Genomic DNA, 17917 nt, shown 5'->3' on the forward strand with positions numbered 1-17917 from the left:
ACTCACCTCCCGTGTAGTCTACTCATCAATCTCTTTCTCCTCTCCCGTGTCCCGTTTGTCCACTGTGATCAATGGAAATCTCCCTCCTCCATTTTAAAAATGGTGATAACCTCGTAACAGCTTCCTGGTCAGCACACTGTTAAACTGTAATATCACCCACGTGAGCCACAGGGAAACATGGACATTACCTTGCATGTCAGTTGTACTTTCAGTTATAGCTGACAGCAACTGATATATTTCAGTTCTGACAAAATCATGTCAGAACTGGAAGGAATCATTTGATAGAAGAAAATGGTGAGATTCTGAGAGGAACTGGCGGCGAGGTAAGTATGTAATATTTATTTGCAGGTACATCATGTGTTTTAAATAATTTTACAGGTTCACTTTTTAAATGACATGTGGGACAGCTCCAGGCACTCTTATTCTCACCTCCAGTATCAGATAAAGGCTGGATGTGTCTTCATACGGCAAACAGACACTTTTTTTCAGTCAACAGGGAGTCAGATTTAGGATTCCTCAGTGCTTCTAAAACAAGTCGCATTTCAGGTTTCGGTCATAACAAGAGTTATGTCAGCAATAAATGTTCCAACTCACATCTCTGTTTCACCTTAAATGACATGGAGCCAAAGGTGACCTCACAGTGGAGGGCGGGATCAGCCTCTGATTGGCTGCTTTGAGCGCAGCAGGCGTGGCCAGCCCAAAGTGCACGCTCAGGCACACGAGTCTGCATATCTTGCTCGTCTCATCCCTCTGCCTTGTCCTGGGTTCCTTTGCTAGGTTAGTGGGACAGCCAATGAGAGCTCAGCACTAACTAGGCAAACACAAGGCCTGGGCACGCGTGGGGGCGGGACACATACGGAAATAATAACCTGCGTCACAGCCAGCCCTGGTGTTCAATAGGTCAATGGGGAGAGGAAGCATGAATAAATGCACAAAAATAGATATATAGGTATCGATTATGATGAGATACGACAGCATTAAAGAGGAACTGTAGTGAAAAAAATATATTGAATAACATTTCTTATTTTTCACAAGATTTATTTAGTCAGTCTTTGGCCATTGTAAAATCTTTCCTTTCCCTTATTTACATTCTGAAATGTATCACTGGTGGTGACATCTTTAGTCCTGCCAGGTGATCTGTACGGAATGTTCATTATTGAGAGTTCTATGCACAGAGGGCATGTTGGAAAAAGCCGTTATTTCCCACAATGCAGCGAGGTTCTCAGACAGCAAACTTTCAGGGCCATGGTCATGACATCACACTGTGGGAGGGGTTTCACCACAATATCAGCCACACAGAGTCCTCCTGATGATCTATTCCAGAAGAGGGAAAGGGGGCATCAGCTACTGATTGGGATGAAGTTTAACCCTTGTTAAAGCTCTTCTTTATGTTAAGAGCTGCAAGGAGGAGTTAAAGGGGAACTCCCATCATGAGACTTGTGGCACATACGTGACATAACCCCCATCCTCCAATGACTCCTGGTGAATATGAACTCTGGCTTTCCTAGCAAACCTTCAATGGCTTGACAATGAGTCAATACAGGTCTGTAGCTGCTGCCTACAGTGGAACTCTGCTGTAAATTCCAAATGGAAAAAGGGATAGAATGACATAACTGTCCCCCCTCTTTTTCTACCAAATGCAGCAACAGCTGATTACTTCATTTAGCAGCAGGAAAGCATTGTGGCAGCTCTGGAATTTGACATACTGTGCCTGGCATTGCCCTACTTCTCTTTTCACTTCTCAGAGATAGGCTGGCTCAGTGACGCAGGTAGAATCAGAGTACCTCTCTGTGAGAGGCTGGCTCAGTGGCGCAGGTAGAATCAGAGTACCTCTCTGTGATAGGCTGGCTCAGTGGCACAGGTAGAAGCCGAGTACCTCTCTGTGATAGGCCGGCTCAGTGGCACAGGTAGAAGCCGAGTACCTCTCTGTGATAGGCCGGCTCAGTGGCACAGGTAGAAGCAGAGTACCTCTCTGTGAGAGGCTGGCTCAGTGGCGCAGGTAGAATCAGAGTACCTCTCTGTGATAGGCTGGCTCAGTGGCACAGGTAGAAGCCGAGTACCTCTCTGTGATAGGCCGGCTCAGTGGCACAGGTAGAATAAGAGTACCTCTCTGTGAGAGGCTGGCTCAGTGGCACAGGTAGAATCAGAGTACCTCTCTGTGATAGGCTGGCTCAGTGGCACAGGTAGAAGCAGAGTATCTCTCTATGAGAGGCTGGCTCAGTGGCAAAGGTAGAAACAGAGTACCTCTCTGTGATAGGCTGGCTCAGTGGCACAGGTGGAAGCAGAGTACCTCTCGGAGCTGGCTCAGTGGCACAGGTAGAAGCAGAGTACCTCTCTGTGATAGGCTGGCTCAGTGGCACAGGTGGAAGCATGGAAACCGAGTACCTCTCTGTAATAGGCTAGCTCAGTGGCACAGGCAGGAGCAGAGTACCTATCTGTGTTAGGCTGGCTCAGTGGCACAGGTAGAAGCAGAGTAACTCTCTGTGATAGGCTGGCTCCGTGGCACAGGTAGAAGCAGAGTACCTCTGTGTGATAGGCTGGCTCAGCGGCACAGGTAGAAGCAGAGTACCTCTATGTGATAGGCTGGCTCCGTGGCACAGGTAGAAGCAGAGTACCTCTGTGTGATAGGCTGGCTTAGCGGCACAGGTAGAAGCAGAGTCCTCTCTGTGATAGGCTGGCTCAGTGGCAGAGGTGGAAGCATGGAAACAGAGTACCTCTTTGTGATAGGCTGGCTCTGTGGCACAAGTAGGAGCAGAGTACCTCTCTGTGATGGGCTGGCTCAATGGCACAGGAAGGAGCAGAGTACCTCTCTGTGATAGCCTGGCTCAGTGGCACAGGCAGGAGCAGAGTATCTCTCTGAGATAGGCTGGCTCAGTGGCACAAATTGAAGCAGAGTGCCTCTCTGTGATAGGCTGGTTCAGTGGCACAGGTAGAAGCAGAGTACCTCTCTATGATAGGCTGGCTCAGTGGCACAGGTAGAAGCAGAGTACCTCTCTGTGATAGGCTGGCTCAGTGGCACAGGTAGAATCAGAGTACCTCTCTGTGATAGGCTGGCTCAGTGGCACAGGTAGAAGCAGAGTACCTCTCTGTGATAGGCTGGCTCAGTGGCACAGGTAGAAGCAGAGGACCTCTCTGTGATAGGCTGGCTCAGTGGCACAAATTGAAGCAGAGTGCCTCTCTGTGATAGGCTGGTTCAGTGGCACAGGTAGAAGCAGAGTACCTCTCTATGATAGGCTGGCTCAGTGGCACAGGTAGAAGCAGATTACCTCTCTGTGATAGGCTGGCTCAGTGGCACAGGTAGAAGCAGAGGACCTCCCTGTGATAGGCTGGCTCAGTGGCACAGGTAGAAGCAGAGTACCTCTCTATGATAGGCTGGCTCAGTGGCACAGGTAGAAGCAGAGTACCTGTCTGTGATGGGATGGCTCAGTGGCACAGGTAGAAGCAGAGTATCTCTCTATGAGAGGCTGGCTCAGTGGCAAAGGTAGAAACAGAGTACCTCTCTGTGATAGGCAGGCTGATTTTAACAAACAAAAAGCAAATATATAAATGTATACAGCACTGTGATCTAGCACAGTGCTGTACAGAGGATGTCCTTGTCACTTAACTATCCCTCGGGGGGCTCACAATGTAATCCCTATCATAGGCTAATGCCTATGTACGTGTAGTGTAGTGTATGTAATGTGATCTAGGGGTAATTTGGGGGAGAGGGGGGAATTAAAAAAATAGGGTTTTTAGTTATTGAAAAAAAATAGGGTTTTTAGTTATTGAAAAAAAATGATCTTTTTAATTAATAAAAAATAAATTGTTAAAATCGCAGCAGCAATCAAATACCACCAAAAGAATGCTCTATTAGTGGGAAGAAAAGGAGGTAACATTAATTTGGGTGCTAAACAGGGTGCAAAGGGGTGTAGATAAACAGCCCTCACTCGTGGCTTGCTCCCGTGCATCAATGAGATGCTTGCGGTCATTGTAATGAACTAAGTTACACTTGCACTTACTTCCTGTTGACTACTATTAGTACATGGCAGGAAGAAAATGCATGAGGACATCTTGTGGCCAAATAGTAAAATTACAGCTACATACATTTTTTTTCTAAATACAAAGACACATATTTTTTTATTAAAATCAACCCCTTACCCCTCTCACTCTCCCATAGTTGCCCAAATAAAAAAAAATGCACAGATAGATAGAGTCCAGGGGGGAGGGGGGTCAGCAGCTATCACAAACCTGATAGTAGTGGTATGCACGCAACTGGGGTTGCCTAGTCCCCTAGCATCAATAGAAAGAACAATGTGGAGTTGTAGCACACAGCTCTTCTTTTACCTGAGCAAACGCAAGTTATACAGGCGGACAGTTTTGATCGTCCCCGACCTTTATCAATGCTGGGCATTGATAAAGGTCGGGGACAACCGAAACTGTCCGTCCATATAACTTGCATTTGCTCACTCAAATAAAAGAGGAGCTGCATACTGCAACTCCATGTTGTTCTCTCTCTCTATATCTATCTATCTATCTATCTATCTATCTATCTATCTATATATTTACTTTAGGGACAGAACTTTTTTTATTATTTGTAAGTCATGGGGGTATTTTACTGTTAGTTTTACAATTATGGGCTTGATGGGACACAAAATTGAAAAAAATACACCTTTATTTCCAAATAAAATATTGGCACCGTACATTGTACTAGGGAAATGTTTTAAACGTTACAATACCCGGGACAAATTGGCAAATAAAATGTGTGGGTTTTATCTACAGTTGAAAGTTTTATTTTAAAACTATAATCACAGAACATTGAGAAATAATGAATTTTTTCAATTTTTGTCTTATTACTTCCGTTAAAATGCATTTAGAAAAAAATAATTCTTAGCAAAATGTACCACCCAAAGACAGCCTAATTGGTGGCGAAAAAAACATCATCATCAACACAGATCATTTTGTTGTGATAAGTAGTTATAAAGTTATTGACCAATGAATGAGAGGAGCTCTAAAAGGGGAAAATTGCTTTGGTCCATAATGGGAAAAACTCCTTAGTAGGTAAGTGGTTAAAGCAAACCTAAAGCGAAAATAAACTTTTTGGATATTGAATTGCACCGTATGCGAAGCACAGCTAAGATATAGAACATTAGTAGCAAATGAGAGTCTCATATTGTTTTGTTTACAGGAAGTTATCTATGCAACAAAAAAACAAAAGTTTGCCTTCTTAAATCAGAAGGTATTTGCGATAATTCAGGTGTGAGTGAGCATTTGATGTCTCCCACAATGCATCACTGCTGAATATGTAAATCATCCTTTGTTGTCCCTGTAAGCTAACCGCATCTCCAGAACCACTAGAAAGCAATGATGTGTCAGCTTATTAATTGTACAGAACCACAATAATCCAACATGCATACAGGCTGTTTTGGATTGGTTGATCCTCATCAGTGCACTGCAGGGATTATTATTATTATGTCAGCAATAATTGTTCCAACTCACATCTCTGGTTCACCTTAAATAAAATGGAGCTAAAGGTGACCTCACAATGAAAGGCCCGATCAGCATCCGATTGGCTGCTTTGAGCCCAGCAGGTGTGGCCAGCCCAAAGTGCACGCTCAGGCACACTAGTCTGCATTTTTGCTTGTCTCATTCCTCAGGCCCTATGCTGCACTAATCTCTCACTTATTCGATCAGAGCGAACGAATCAGCCATCTATCGACGGGAGAAATCGATGAGTGTATGGCCTGCTACACTCATCGATCCCGGCTGTGGAGTCGGTACTAAAATCATCACTCGGTTTACGAAACCCCTGACTCCGACTCCAGGTACCCAAAATGGCTCCGACTCCACAGCCCTGCTTAAAGTGCACCTGAACTCAGAACTTCCTCTCTGCTCCAAAAGATACGCAACAGGATAATAACTTTTAAAGAAAAACTTTTCTTTGTTACAGCTGATACAAATCCTGCAATAAATCTGCAGTCAACCTGCTTTCATGGAAGCAGACATATTGTTAACTTGAGGACTATAGGCTTACACCCCCCCTAGTGACCAGGCCATTTTTCACAAAAATGGCCACTGCAGCGTTAAAGAGAACCCGAGGTGGGTTTGAAGAATATTATTTGCATACAGAGGCTGGATCTGGCTATACAGCCCAGCCTCTGTTGCTATCCCAAAATCCCCCTAAGGTCCCCCTGCACTCTGCAATCCCTCATAAATCGCAGCCACGCTGCTGACAAACAGCTTGTCAGAGCTGGCTGTGTTTATCTCTATAGTGTCAGTCTGCTGCTCTCCCCGCCTCCTGCAGAACTCCAGTCCCCGCCTGCATCCCTTCCCTCCCTGCTGATTGGAGGGAAGGAATGGGGGCAGGGACCGGAGCTATGCATGAGGTGGGGGAGCAGCTGAGACTGACACTACAGATGTAAACACAGCCTCACAGCACGGCTGTGATTTATGAGGGATTGCAGAGTGCAGGGGGACCTTAGGGGGGTTTGGGATAGCAACAGAGGCTGGGCTGTATAGGCAGATCCAGCCTCTGTATGCAGATAACATTCTTTAAACACACCTCGGGTTCTCTTTAAGGCCTCGCTGCAGGGCTGCACAACTCAGCACACAAGTGATTCCCCCCCCCCCCCCCTCTCTCTTGGTGGGCTCTGATTGGTGGTGCAGTGTTTGTTTGGTTTTTTTGCAAATATTTATAACATTATTTTATAATAAATGTTGCTATTTTTTAAAAAATATTTTATTACCCAGCCTTCCCTCCCCCCGCCAGCCAATCACTGTGATCGGCTGTCATAGGCTTCAGACTATGACAGCGGATCACCCCTGAGCCTGCCAGGGGGACAGCTATCTGTCCACAGCACAGCGCTGCCTTAGATCGCATCGCTGTATGGACTAAATAGTCGTGTCGCTGTCTAAGCCTCTCCTGTTGCCGCTGGGAGACTGAAGGCGGAGCCTAGCTCCGTCATCCAGGCGGATATGCGCGCGCATCGGCGAGCGTGATCTCCTGCAAATACCCGCCCCAGGACTTGATGCCAATTGGCGTTAGGTGGTCCTGGGGCTGCCACCTTGATCCCGCCCACTGGCGTTAAGCAGTCCCCAGAAGGTTAAAGGGATTGTTCAACACTTTTTTAAAAAAAAGTTTCACTTAGTTGGGGCTTTTTACCGGCCCCCTGCAGATGTCCTGTCTTGCGCCGTTCCTCAAGGATCCTCCGGTCCCCCTGCCACGGATTACTTATCGTTTTATCTAACAGGACAATCGCCACTGCGCCTGCACGTCCTCGCTCACGCTGCCGGGAGCATCCTGCGCAGGCACACTACGAGGAAACTTCGTACTGCACCTGTGCAGGACGCTCCCGGTGACGTGAGTGGGAGCAAGGGCAAGCGCGGCCACAGAAGCGCAGTGGCTTTCGTCTTAATAGACGAAAAAAAGATAAGTGGACCGGAGGTACGTTGAGGCCAGTGTGGGACAGGACGTCTGCAGGGGGCTGGTAGAAGCTGCAGCTAAGTGAAACTTTAAAAAAAAAAAAAAATACGTTAAAGAACCCCTTTAACATCCTGAGCTTTCAAATTAGCTTATCTGCCATGGCAGTCAGCTGACACGGAGGGGAGATCAAATTATAACTGTTGATTGGTCACAGATGAGGGGAAATTAGACAGGCTAAACTCTCTAAATCCACACAGGGTGCATTTCTCTATGTTTTCCCTTCTGTGCTGTGCAGGAGTTCAGGTCCACTTTAAGCAATACCAGTTACCTGGCTATCCTGCTGAGCCTCTGCCTCTAATACGTTCAGCCATAGCCCCTGAACAAGCATGCAGCAGATCAGGTGCTTCTGACATTATTGTCAGATCTGACAAGACTAGCTGCATGCTCTTTTCTGGTGTTATTCAGACACTACTGCAGTCAAATAGACCAGCAGGGCTGCCAGGCAACTTGCATTGTTTAAAAGAAAAATATGGCTGCTCCTCTCTGCCACTCCCTCCACTGGGCTCCTCCTCTCTGCCAAGCCTCCATATCATTCTCACTTCAGTTGTCCTTTAAAGAGAACACAAGGCGGATATTTTAAATCTTAGGAGGATGCAGAGGCATGTTCTGTGCATAATCACATGCCTCTGTGTCTCACTATTGCCGCCTCTAGTGTTCCCCCCCCCCCCGGGTCTGCTGTGCACCCCTGAAAAAAGCGCCAGGCTAGCGGCAATCTGCTTGTCGCTAGCCTTGTATTTACCTGCAGCCTGTCATTTATTCTGCGCTCCCCCGCCGCTGCCCGCCTCCGTGAGCTTCCTCCAATCGGAAGCTAGGCCGCGACCTGGGAGGTACTTCCTGGGTCACGGCCTATCTTCCGATTGCAGGAAGCTCATGGAGGTGGACAGAGGCGGAGGAGCGCTGACTGAACGACAGGCTGCAGGTAAATAAATACAAGGCTAGCGACAAGCAGATTGTCGCTAGCCTGGCACTTTTTTCAGGGGTGCACAGCAGACCCCGGGGGGGGGGGGGGACAGGGACACTAGAGGCGGCAATAGTGAGACACAGAGGCATGTGATTATGCACAGGACATGCCTCTGAGTTCTCTTAAAATTCGAAATACCCGCCTCGGGTTCTCATTAAAGCCAGCCCCGCCATAACAAACCGTACCAGCTCTTACATGCACTGAATGTAAACACAGTTCCTGGGGGCATCTGATCCGGCTACGTGTCCCAGAGGAGAGATGCCGTATGTAACATGTTATCCAAGTCAGTGGAGCATTATGTAACGACACAGACTATGACATAACAGAGAGTGGGCCTGGTGACACCGGAGCCTTCTGACAGGGGGAAGCTCTGATTGGGTTGCATCTGCAGGATTAGCGGGAAGAGGTAGCAGAAGGTGAAACCGCATAGACAGGTATCAACAGTATTACCTTATACTGATGACCAGCTCATTACGAAAGAGCAAACAATGCCGTAACACGCTAAAAGCAGTAAAAATAAAAGCTAACATCAGCTTCAGAGCCTCCTTCGAGTAACATCTGCACATTTACTCACCTATGCATTGCATAAGACTTGCTTAGAGCAAACCTGAAGTGAAAATAAACTTATGAGATAATGAATTGTATGTGTAGCCCAGCTAAGAAAAAAAACATTAGTAGCAAAGAAAAAAAGTTGCAAGATGTTTTCCAGTACAGGAACAGTATAAAAACGTCAGTTGTTATCTATGCAAAAGAGCTTCTCTGAGCTATTCAACCCAACTTGGGTGAGCTACAGTCCTGTTCTCTGAAGCAATTAAACAGCCAGGTAACAGTGAGAGACAACTTAATATAAGGATTTACTGCAGGAAGGTTAAAATGGTCCTTATTTCTGCTTTGTTTTATAGCTTAAAATACAGGGGGCCATATGCAATTCACTTTTTCACCTGAGTTTTCTCCTAGGGGATGTTTTTAAACTTGTCCATAAAATGCCTTTTAAGCCATCAGCAAGCAAGAAAATACTTAAAATATTTTTGATAGTACTTTTTCAACTACTTTTTGGTACTTTTTTGGTTGAAAAGTGCTGGAAAAAGATTTTAAATCGAAAATGAAAAATTATCTCCCAGGAGATAACTTAGGTGAAAAAGTGAATTGCATACGGCCCAGAGTGTGGTTTCTAAACTGCAAGACTGCTAATATGACAGAATGATGCAATGTTATATTACAAAAAAAAAGTATTATAATTTATGTATTATTTAGTAAGTGTTTGCGCACTGTAAAATCTATCCTCTCCCTGATTTACATTCTTAATTTTATCACAGTCAGGACAGAAACCCACTAGGAGCGAATTTCTGACCCCTTTGTGATTTGAAAACTCTTGCTAAAGTAACGCTATGGGTGTGATCCCACTTGAGCGATGTGATTTTATAAAAATCCCCTATAGCATTGCATTAGCAGGAGCTTTGTCAAATCACTAGCGCTTAGAAATCGCTCCTAGTGGGTTTCTGGCCTAAAATGGGCTAGTCAAATCCAGTTTTGATTGGATTAATCCCAAGAGGCATGCAATTGGCATCACAACTGCATGCAAGCCAAAATCCATAGCTCTTCAGGCTGGGTGCACACATGGCAGAAACGCTTGCGTAGCGGGAAACGCTGCGTTTTATGCAGAAATCGCTTAGCTGGAAGCACAAAGAGGGGGAAAAAATGAAGGTGGCCATCTTGTGGCCAAATAGTAAAACTACATCTACATATTTTTTACATTACAATTTACACATATAATAACATGAAAAAATTAACTGTTTATTTCCCACACCAAAATATTACCCAAATAAAGTTTTGAATGGAAAAAAAAATTACAATTAAAAAAAAAAATGAAAAAAAAGAAAAATGACATAAACCTAAGGGTCTGAACTTTTTAAATATGCATTTGAAGGGGGTATACTACAAACATTTTTTAAATTATAAGCTTGTAAATAGTGATGGACGCAAAACTGGAAAAAATGCACCTTTATTTCCAAATAAAATATTGGCGCCCTACATTGTGATAGGGACAAAATCTAAATGGTGTCATAACCGAGACAAACGAGCGTTTCAGCTAGCGTTTTGCGGTTTTGTGTAGCGGTTTTGGTGTAGTAGATTTCATGTATTGTTACAGTAAAGCTGTTACTGAACAGCTTCTGTAACAAAAACGCCGGCAAAACCGCTCTGAACAGGAGTTTTTCAGAGCGGTTTGCGTTTTTCCTATACTTAACATTGAGGCAGAAACGCATCCGCAATCCAGAAAATGCCTCACCCGGGGAGTATGCGTTTCTGCAAAACGCCTCCCACTCTGGTGTGCACCAGCCCATTGAAATACATTACCCAAGCGTATCCGCAGCCGCATGCGGATCACAAAACGCAGCCGAACCGCTCTGGTGTGCACTAGGCCTATGTAACAATTTGTGTCGGTATCAGGCCAGAGCCCTACCATGTGGAAAGGTTACACTTTTCTGACACTATTTCAGAGGAATGATTAGTTTGTTTCTGCCCTGCCCACACACACTGCTTTATCACAGATTATATGAGAACAGGTGAGAGTTTTTTGCAACTATAGAACAGTTTTTAACCTCCCTGGCGGTAAGCCCGTGCTGAGCACGGGCTATGCCGCGCAGGGGTATTTCTCAGGCCCTGCTGGGGCGATTTTGATAATTATTTTTTTTTGCAGCACGCAGCTAGCACTTTGCTAGCTGCGTGTGCCCTCTGATCGCCGCCGCTACCCGCCGATTACGCGGCGCTCCCCGCGCCGTGAGCCCCCCCAGACCCCGTGCGCTGCCTGGCCAATCAGTGCCAGGCAGCGCTGAGGGGTAGATCGGGTCTCCCAATGACGTCACGACGTCGATGACGTCGGTGACGTCATGCCGCCCATCGCCATGGCGACGGGGGAAGCCCTTCAGGAGATCCCGTTCTTTGAACGGGATCTTCTGATCTCCGATCGCCAGAGGCGATCGGAGGGGCTGGGGGGATGCCGCTGAGCAGTGGCTATCATCTCGCTACATGAAAAAATAAAAAAAATTAATTAAAAAAAAGACTTTGCTGCCCCCTGGTGGATTTTTTATAAACCGCCAGGAGGGTTAAAGAGTAGTCTTTCATTTATTTGTGTCAGACTTGGATGCTTTATCCCCCCTGCCATTCAGAATGAACTGTTCCTGGCTGTAAACACTGTTTACTTTAGACTATGTGAAAAGAGACACAGGAACACACAGCTGCAGCTGATGAGTTAAATACACACTATTTTAAGTTATATTTCTGCTTTCTATCATTCTGATCACATTTTACTCTCACAGGATTACAGCCAGTGAAGATTGTTTCTGTATGCTGGATGTGCTGGACACAGTCCTCCATAGTAGTACCCACAGTGGAAAAAAAAAGCCTCCGTATTGCTATTTGCTAGTAATTACTGGAAATATATGTGGCATTTAGAATTTCAGTTAACTTTGATAGTTTAAGGACCAGCTAACGCCCATAGGCGTCAGCAGGTCTTAAGTGTGTTACCATAGAAACCATGTCAGTTCACGGAGGGTGACTCCGTGAACAGCCGGAGAGCCGCCGATCGCGGCAAAATGTAAACACGCAGGGAAGAAATCCCCGCTGTTTACATCATACGGCGCTGCTGCGCAGCAGCGCCGTGACGTAGATCGGCGATCCCCGGCCTCTGATTGGCCAGGGATCGCCGGCATATGATAGGCTGAAGCCTATCCTTCAATGCGCAGGACGGATATCAGCCCATGGAGGGAGAGGGAGGGACGGGAAGGAAGGGAGCGCGGAAAACGCTGCGGAGGGGGGCTTTGAAGAGCCCCCCCCCCCCGCAGATCACAAACAGCCGGCGGCGATCAGACCCCCCCCAGCAGGACATCCCCTAGTGGGGAAAAAAGGGGGGGGAAGTCTGATCGCCAAGGCTCAATTCTGATCGGTGCTGCGGGCTGGAGAGCCCACGCAGCACCGATCACTGCAGAAAGCCCTGGTCTTTAAGTGGTTAATGAGCATCTGCAACTTTTAAATAAAAAAAAAAAAAAAAAAACCTGATACTCGGGGCAGCCCTGCCAAGCTATTTGGTCGCAGTAGTGTCTGAATAACACCAGAAACAAGCATGCAGCTAATCTTGTCAGATCTGACAATAATATCAGTGAAGAGGCGGCACACAATTGGCTTTGCTATTTCAAGCATGTATTGATAGCGGAGCAAACACTACATGTTACGAACCTTCACGGTTCTTCCTCAGGTGTATCTGATCTGACAATAATGCCAGAAACACCTGATCTGCTACATGCTTGTTCAGGGGCTATGACTAAAAGTATCAAAGGCAGAGGATCAGCAGGACTGCCAGGCAACTGGTATTGCTTAAAAGGAAATAAATATGGCAGCCACCATCGCTCTCTCACTTCAGTTGTCCTTTCTTCCCCTGTCCTCCTCAGCTAGCCTGGTCCAGCCAAATAATCCAATTGAATTGATGGTAGTGAATCAGGAAAGGGTTGGTTTATCAAATAGAACACATATCTCGATTTCTAAGTCCATCCTAAACCCTGGGATGGATATGGCCCTTCAGGGACTGGAGTTTGACACCTGTGGTCTAAGCCAGCTGGGGCCGGTTATTTGACCAGATGCCATCTAATGAATCAGCATCTACTGAGTCATTAGCTCAATGTCAAGTCATTGGAAATTTGCATGGAAAAGCAGAACTGAAGCTCTTCTCCTTCTTCCAGCCTCCCTGGTCCGTTGCCTAGCAACTGAAACTGAAAGAGCTAGGTGATGGCCTCCAAGCCCCATCCATTAGGCAAAGGTCGAGAATGGCAAAAAAAAACAAGCTATAATGGCTGATCCAGTGAAAGAGGACCTGCACTTCCTCTCTGCTCTAAAAGAAAAACAACAGCATAAACATTTCGTTGTTACAGCTGATACAAATCCTGCAATTAATCTGCACTGTGTTTACTTCCTGCATTCATACAAGCAGACATAGGGCTAACATCCTGTGTTTACAAATTAGCTGCTCTGCCAAGGCTGCCAGCTGACACAGCTGGGGATCACATTACAGCTTGTGATGAGTCACAGATGAGAGGGGGGGATTAGACAGGCTAAACTCTCTAAATACATAGAGGGTGCATTTCTCTGTTTTCCTTCTCTCCTGTGCAAGAGATCAGATACAGATGAGGTGGGAGGGGGCAGGTTAGACAGGCTAAACTCTCTAAATACATACAGGGTGCATTTCTCTGTTTTCTTTCTGTGCTGTGCAAGAGTTCAGGTCCACTTTAACCAGCAGGTCTGTTAACTGAAGCTAACTGGCTTTTATTAGAATGTTTTTGTTCCATAATTACGAACTTCTTGCGAATTACGAAGCAAAGAACGGTCACTAATAGTAATCAAACGCAAAGGAGAATGGATAAGGCTGGTTACAGCTACAATATCACAAGACAATATCACCGCAATGTCATGGCAGTCTATTAAAAGGCAGTAAACTTGCACTAGAAACATATGAAGTCATTGTACTGGGGGAACCCGCTGTGTTCCGGGGCCTACAGTAATTACATAATCTGTACCAACTTTTATTACACCCCTGACAGCAAGATTATTGCAAAATCAGAAAATGCAAAAACAAGGTAGTACTGGACACATTTCTGCACACAATACAATAACAACTTAGCCAATAGTATAGTATTTCAAGCAGACCCGAACTCAGAACTTCCTCTCTGCTCTAAAAGATAAGTAACAGCATAATAGCTTTAAAGAAAATCACTTCTTTGTTACAGCTTATAGAACTCCTGCATAAAAAATCTGCAGCATGTTTAATTCCTGCTGTCAAGAAAGCAGACAAAGGGTTAACATCCTGCATTGACATATTAGCTGCGTCTGCCTAATTTCTGTGCTGACACTGCTGAGAGATGAAATTACACTAGGCATGGCCAATGAGACACAAATCGTACCGCGGTCATACAGGATTATGCAAATTTTGTATGCAAATATACAATTCGCTCCCGAAACTCCTTGGTCTGGGGCATATTCCACATGCACGGACCAGCCGCATGCGCCATCCCCCCCTCCCCCCAGTCATGCTCCTGCCTCTGCACCTGCGCAGTACTACTGTACAGGTGCAGAATGTAGAATTTCGGAGGATCTAGGCAGCACAGGACGGCAAGGGAGCGATTAGCCTGGATGGGGCTGGAGGAAGCCCCGTGTATGCATAATTTTTTATTATATCTCCCCCCCCCCCCCCCCCCCAATCTCAGGTACCCCTCTAGCTGCATAAATTACACCCACACTGTTCGGCCAATCACAACGCTTCGTGCTGTAGAGGGTGCTGTGATTGGAGAGCTGTTCTCTATGAGGTTTCCTGCCGGGTCCCCTAAACTAGACTAGTGCCTAATCCTGTATGAACTTGTAATGAATTGCATCTCATTGACTGTCCTTACTAGCAGTGCTAATTTACACCTTTACATAGCTATACGATATACATTTCCAATGATATAAATATTAAAAAAAAAATTCACAGGCTATAACAAATTCAGTGGTTCTGGCTATGCAGCCAAGAGGACACACTGCAGACAGATGATGTGTGATGGGAGTGGACTGCATGGTATAAGTAATGACAATGCTCAGAACTAGATGGAGAAGTAGATTAATGCTATAGAATGCTAACTTACTGTGAGCTGTGTTTTTCTGTGGGGTGTGCAGATCCAGGCGTGCACAGAAGAGGCTAGATAGAGACTAGTTACATCGCCCCTCTCTCTAGGAGACCCTTCAGAAGCTCAGTGGGGTACAGTTCAGCCATGTTGCCGCGGTCCATACAGGTGGGACGTCCAGTGGTCACTGTGGGGGGTGTCTAGTGCTGAAAATTACCTTAAAATTGGCTTTTTGGGGCTCTTGTTTCACCCAGACCGTGTCTTTGGGTGGTCTCTGGACTATTTGCAGAAGTCACCTGTACATACAGATGTTTCTCAGTGCCCGTGTGCCTTAGTGCCAGGCTCTGTGGCTCTGAGTGGCAGGCTGTCACACCCAATAAGTGGCAGTGGAAGGCAGTGATAGACCCACAGGCAGTGGCAGTGCCAGGCAATAATAAGAGCAGCAGTACCAGGCAGTGATAGACCTGCAGGCAGTGATAGACCTGCAGTCAGTGCCAGGCAGTATACCTGCAGTCAATGATAGCCCAGCAGTTAGCTGCAGTGCCAGGCAGTAGACCTACAGTCAGTGATAGCCCAGCAGTCAGTGGCAGTGCCAGGCAGTTATAACCCTGCAGCCAGTGATAGCCCAGCAGTCAGTGCCAGGCAGTATATCTGTAGTCAGTGGCAGTGGCAGGCAGTGATAACCCTGCAGTCAGTGATAGCCCAACAGTCAGTGCCAGGCAGTGATGGCTTTTGAGTCAGTGGCAGTGCCAGGCAGTAGACCTGCAGTCAGTGATAGCCCAGCTGTCAGTGGCAGTGCCAGGTAGTGATAGCCCTGCAGTTAGTTGCAGTGCCAGGCAGTAGACCTGCAGTCAGTGATAGCCCAGCAGTCAGCGCCAGGCAATAGACCTGCAGTCAGAGCGCGCCTCAGGTATATGCTTTGCCAGTTCTCTCTCAGCCCCTCTCAACCATTCCCGGCTCCACGTGAGAGCGGGATTTTCGCGCCCACCCTCTCCGGCGCCGATTGGTTGTCCCAGATAGCGGGAGCCGCCCCCGAAGCGCCGATTGGCTGTGGTGTGGGCGGGACTAGGGGAATGTGAGGGGACACGTGAGAGCGGAGTGTGGCGGCCGCCTGTGTGTGTGTGACATAATAACAGAAGCCCCTGTGCTGCTGGCTGGGGATATATGAGCCCTCCAGCTGGGGTGACCTTAATTCCTATATAACGCTATAGGGTGCGTGTGACATAATGCAGCCCCTCTGTAGTATGATATGTGTGATGTAAGGGGTGACATGTACACCGTACAGATGGGTATGAGCAGCCCTGAGGGGAGTCGCTGAGGCAGCAGCCCCCCCTCCCCTCCATACACTTCCTAGAAAGCGCATAGCTCAGCCAAATAATACAAGAGACAAAAACTCACTGCTCCCTTAAAGGGAACCTGAAGTGAGAGGGATGTGTGGGGGGAACAGGTCATTTGGGTGCACGCTAGCGGCGTAAGTTTGGGCACTGCCATAGGGGCCCGTTGAATTAGCAGTAATCGGGAAATTTTGGTGCCTGTAGCACACCCAATATGTATTGGGAGTTGGAACTCCTGATGTTTATCGGACGCCCAAGTTTCCCCTGCTTAGCGGTAATTGAATTGGTTCCTTTGGTGGATCCCGGAAATTATTATGTTTGCAGGGTTTTTTTGGGCGGGGACGGTTAGCATGGGGGGTTAAGGTGAGGCGTCCAGCCGGGTGGTTAAAATAAACCTGAACCGAGTAAAATTATTTAAAATATACCAGAGATGGTACACTATCACTAATTTATACTTACCTGGGACTTCCTCCAGCCCCGTAAGCACTGTGTGGCTTCCCTCGCTGTCCTCTTCAGCCCCTCCGTTCTTGTGGTACGACTGTCGGTAATCCGGTCAGTCGCCGCCAGTCAAGGGCTTCTGCGCATGCATGCACCCTGCCGCGCTTCCGATTCTGGAGCATTCTGCAGAAGCGCAGAAAGCTCCAGGGGACGGGAGAGCGATGAGGGGTGACCGCCCAGCCGCACATGCGCAGAAGCCCGCGACTGCCCGGATTACCGGGAACCATAGTGGTATAACAGAGCAGCCGAGGAGGATGGCGAAGGAGGCCACGGTACTTATGGGGCTGGAGGAAGCCCCAGGTAAGTATAAATTAGTGCTAGTGAACCATCTCAGGCTCACCTTATATATAAACACATGATGTACCTGCAAATGAATATTGCATATTTACCTTGCCGTCAGTTCCTCTCAGAAGCTCACCATTTTCTTCCAGTTCTGACAATTTTCTTCCAATTCTGACAAGACTTTGTGTGCTGACCTGGAAGCTGTTGCAGGGTCATGGCCATTTTTACAATGGAGGAAGGGGAATTCCATCTATCACAATGGACAAACAGGACTCAGGAGAAGAGAAAGAGATATATGATTAGACTCTGCGGGAGGGAAATATGACCTGTGTATATTTATTTTGACTTTTAATTTTCAGTTCATGTTTGCTTTAAGGTTAGGCATTGGAAGGGGGAGGGTTCAGTGTGAAAATAGGTTTAGTGGTGGTAAAATATCAGTATTTCATACCCATTTTGATTTTTTTTTCTACATTTTAATAGAAGAATATCGTTATACTTACCGATATTCTACTGTCTGCGTTCTGGCCACCCAAATTTCCGGGCGCCCTTTTTTGACGTACGCTATGGAGGCTGCCCACTGGCGCAACAATAGGGCCTGCAGCCCCTGCCCCCGCAGGGGGGGCTTGGGGCCGTTTTGGGGGGCTGGAGGGGTCGCAGCATGAGGGGAAAGCCATGCTGCACTTCGGCGGGGAGGGGGGACGGTCCCCCCCCCCTCCCTCACCTCAGGCTCTCCCCTCTG

At 46.9% G+C, this 17917-nt stretch overlaps 1 protein-coding gene across 2 annotated transcripts in view; it reads right to left on the minus strand.

The window, feature by feature from the left end:
* PER1 (period circadian regulator 1) overlaps window positions 1-16020 on the minus strand; it is a 117865-nt gene extending 101845 nt beyond the window's left edge. The window contains exon 1 of one of the 2 annotated variants that reach the window (XM_068274030.1): window positions 15086-16020. The gene's annotated coding sequence lies outside the window, so the exon portion shown is untranslated. Of the gene's footprint in view, window positions 1-6; window positions 159-15085 lie in introns of those variants that run through there. The other variant, XM_068274033.1, reaches the window with a different exon arrangement.
* Between the last annotated feature and the right edge of the window lie 1897 nt (window positions 16021-17917).

Source organism: Hyperolius riggenbachi, chromosome 3, assembly GCF_040937935.1.
Source record: "Hyperolius riggenbachi isolate aHypRig1 chromosome 3, aHypRig1.pri, whole genome shotgun sequence".
NCBI classification, from domain to species: domain Eukaryota; kingdom Metazoa; phylum Chordata; class Amphibia; order Anura; family Hyperoliidae; genus Hyperolius; species Hyperolius riggenbachi.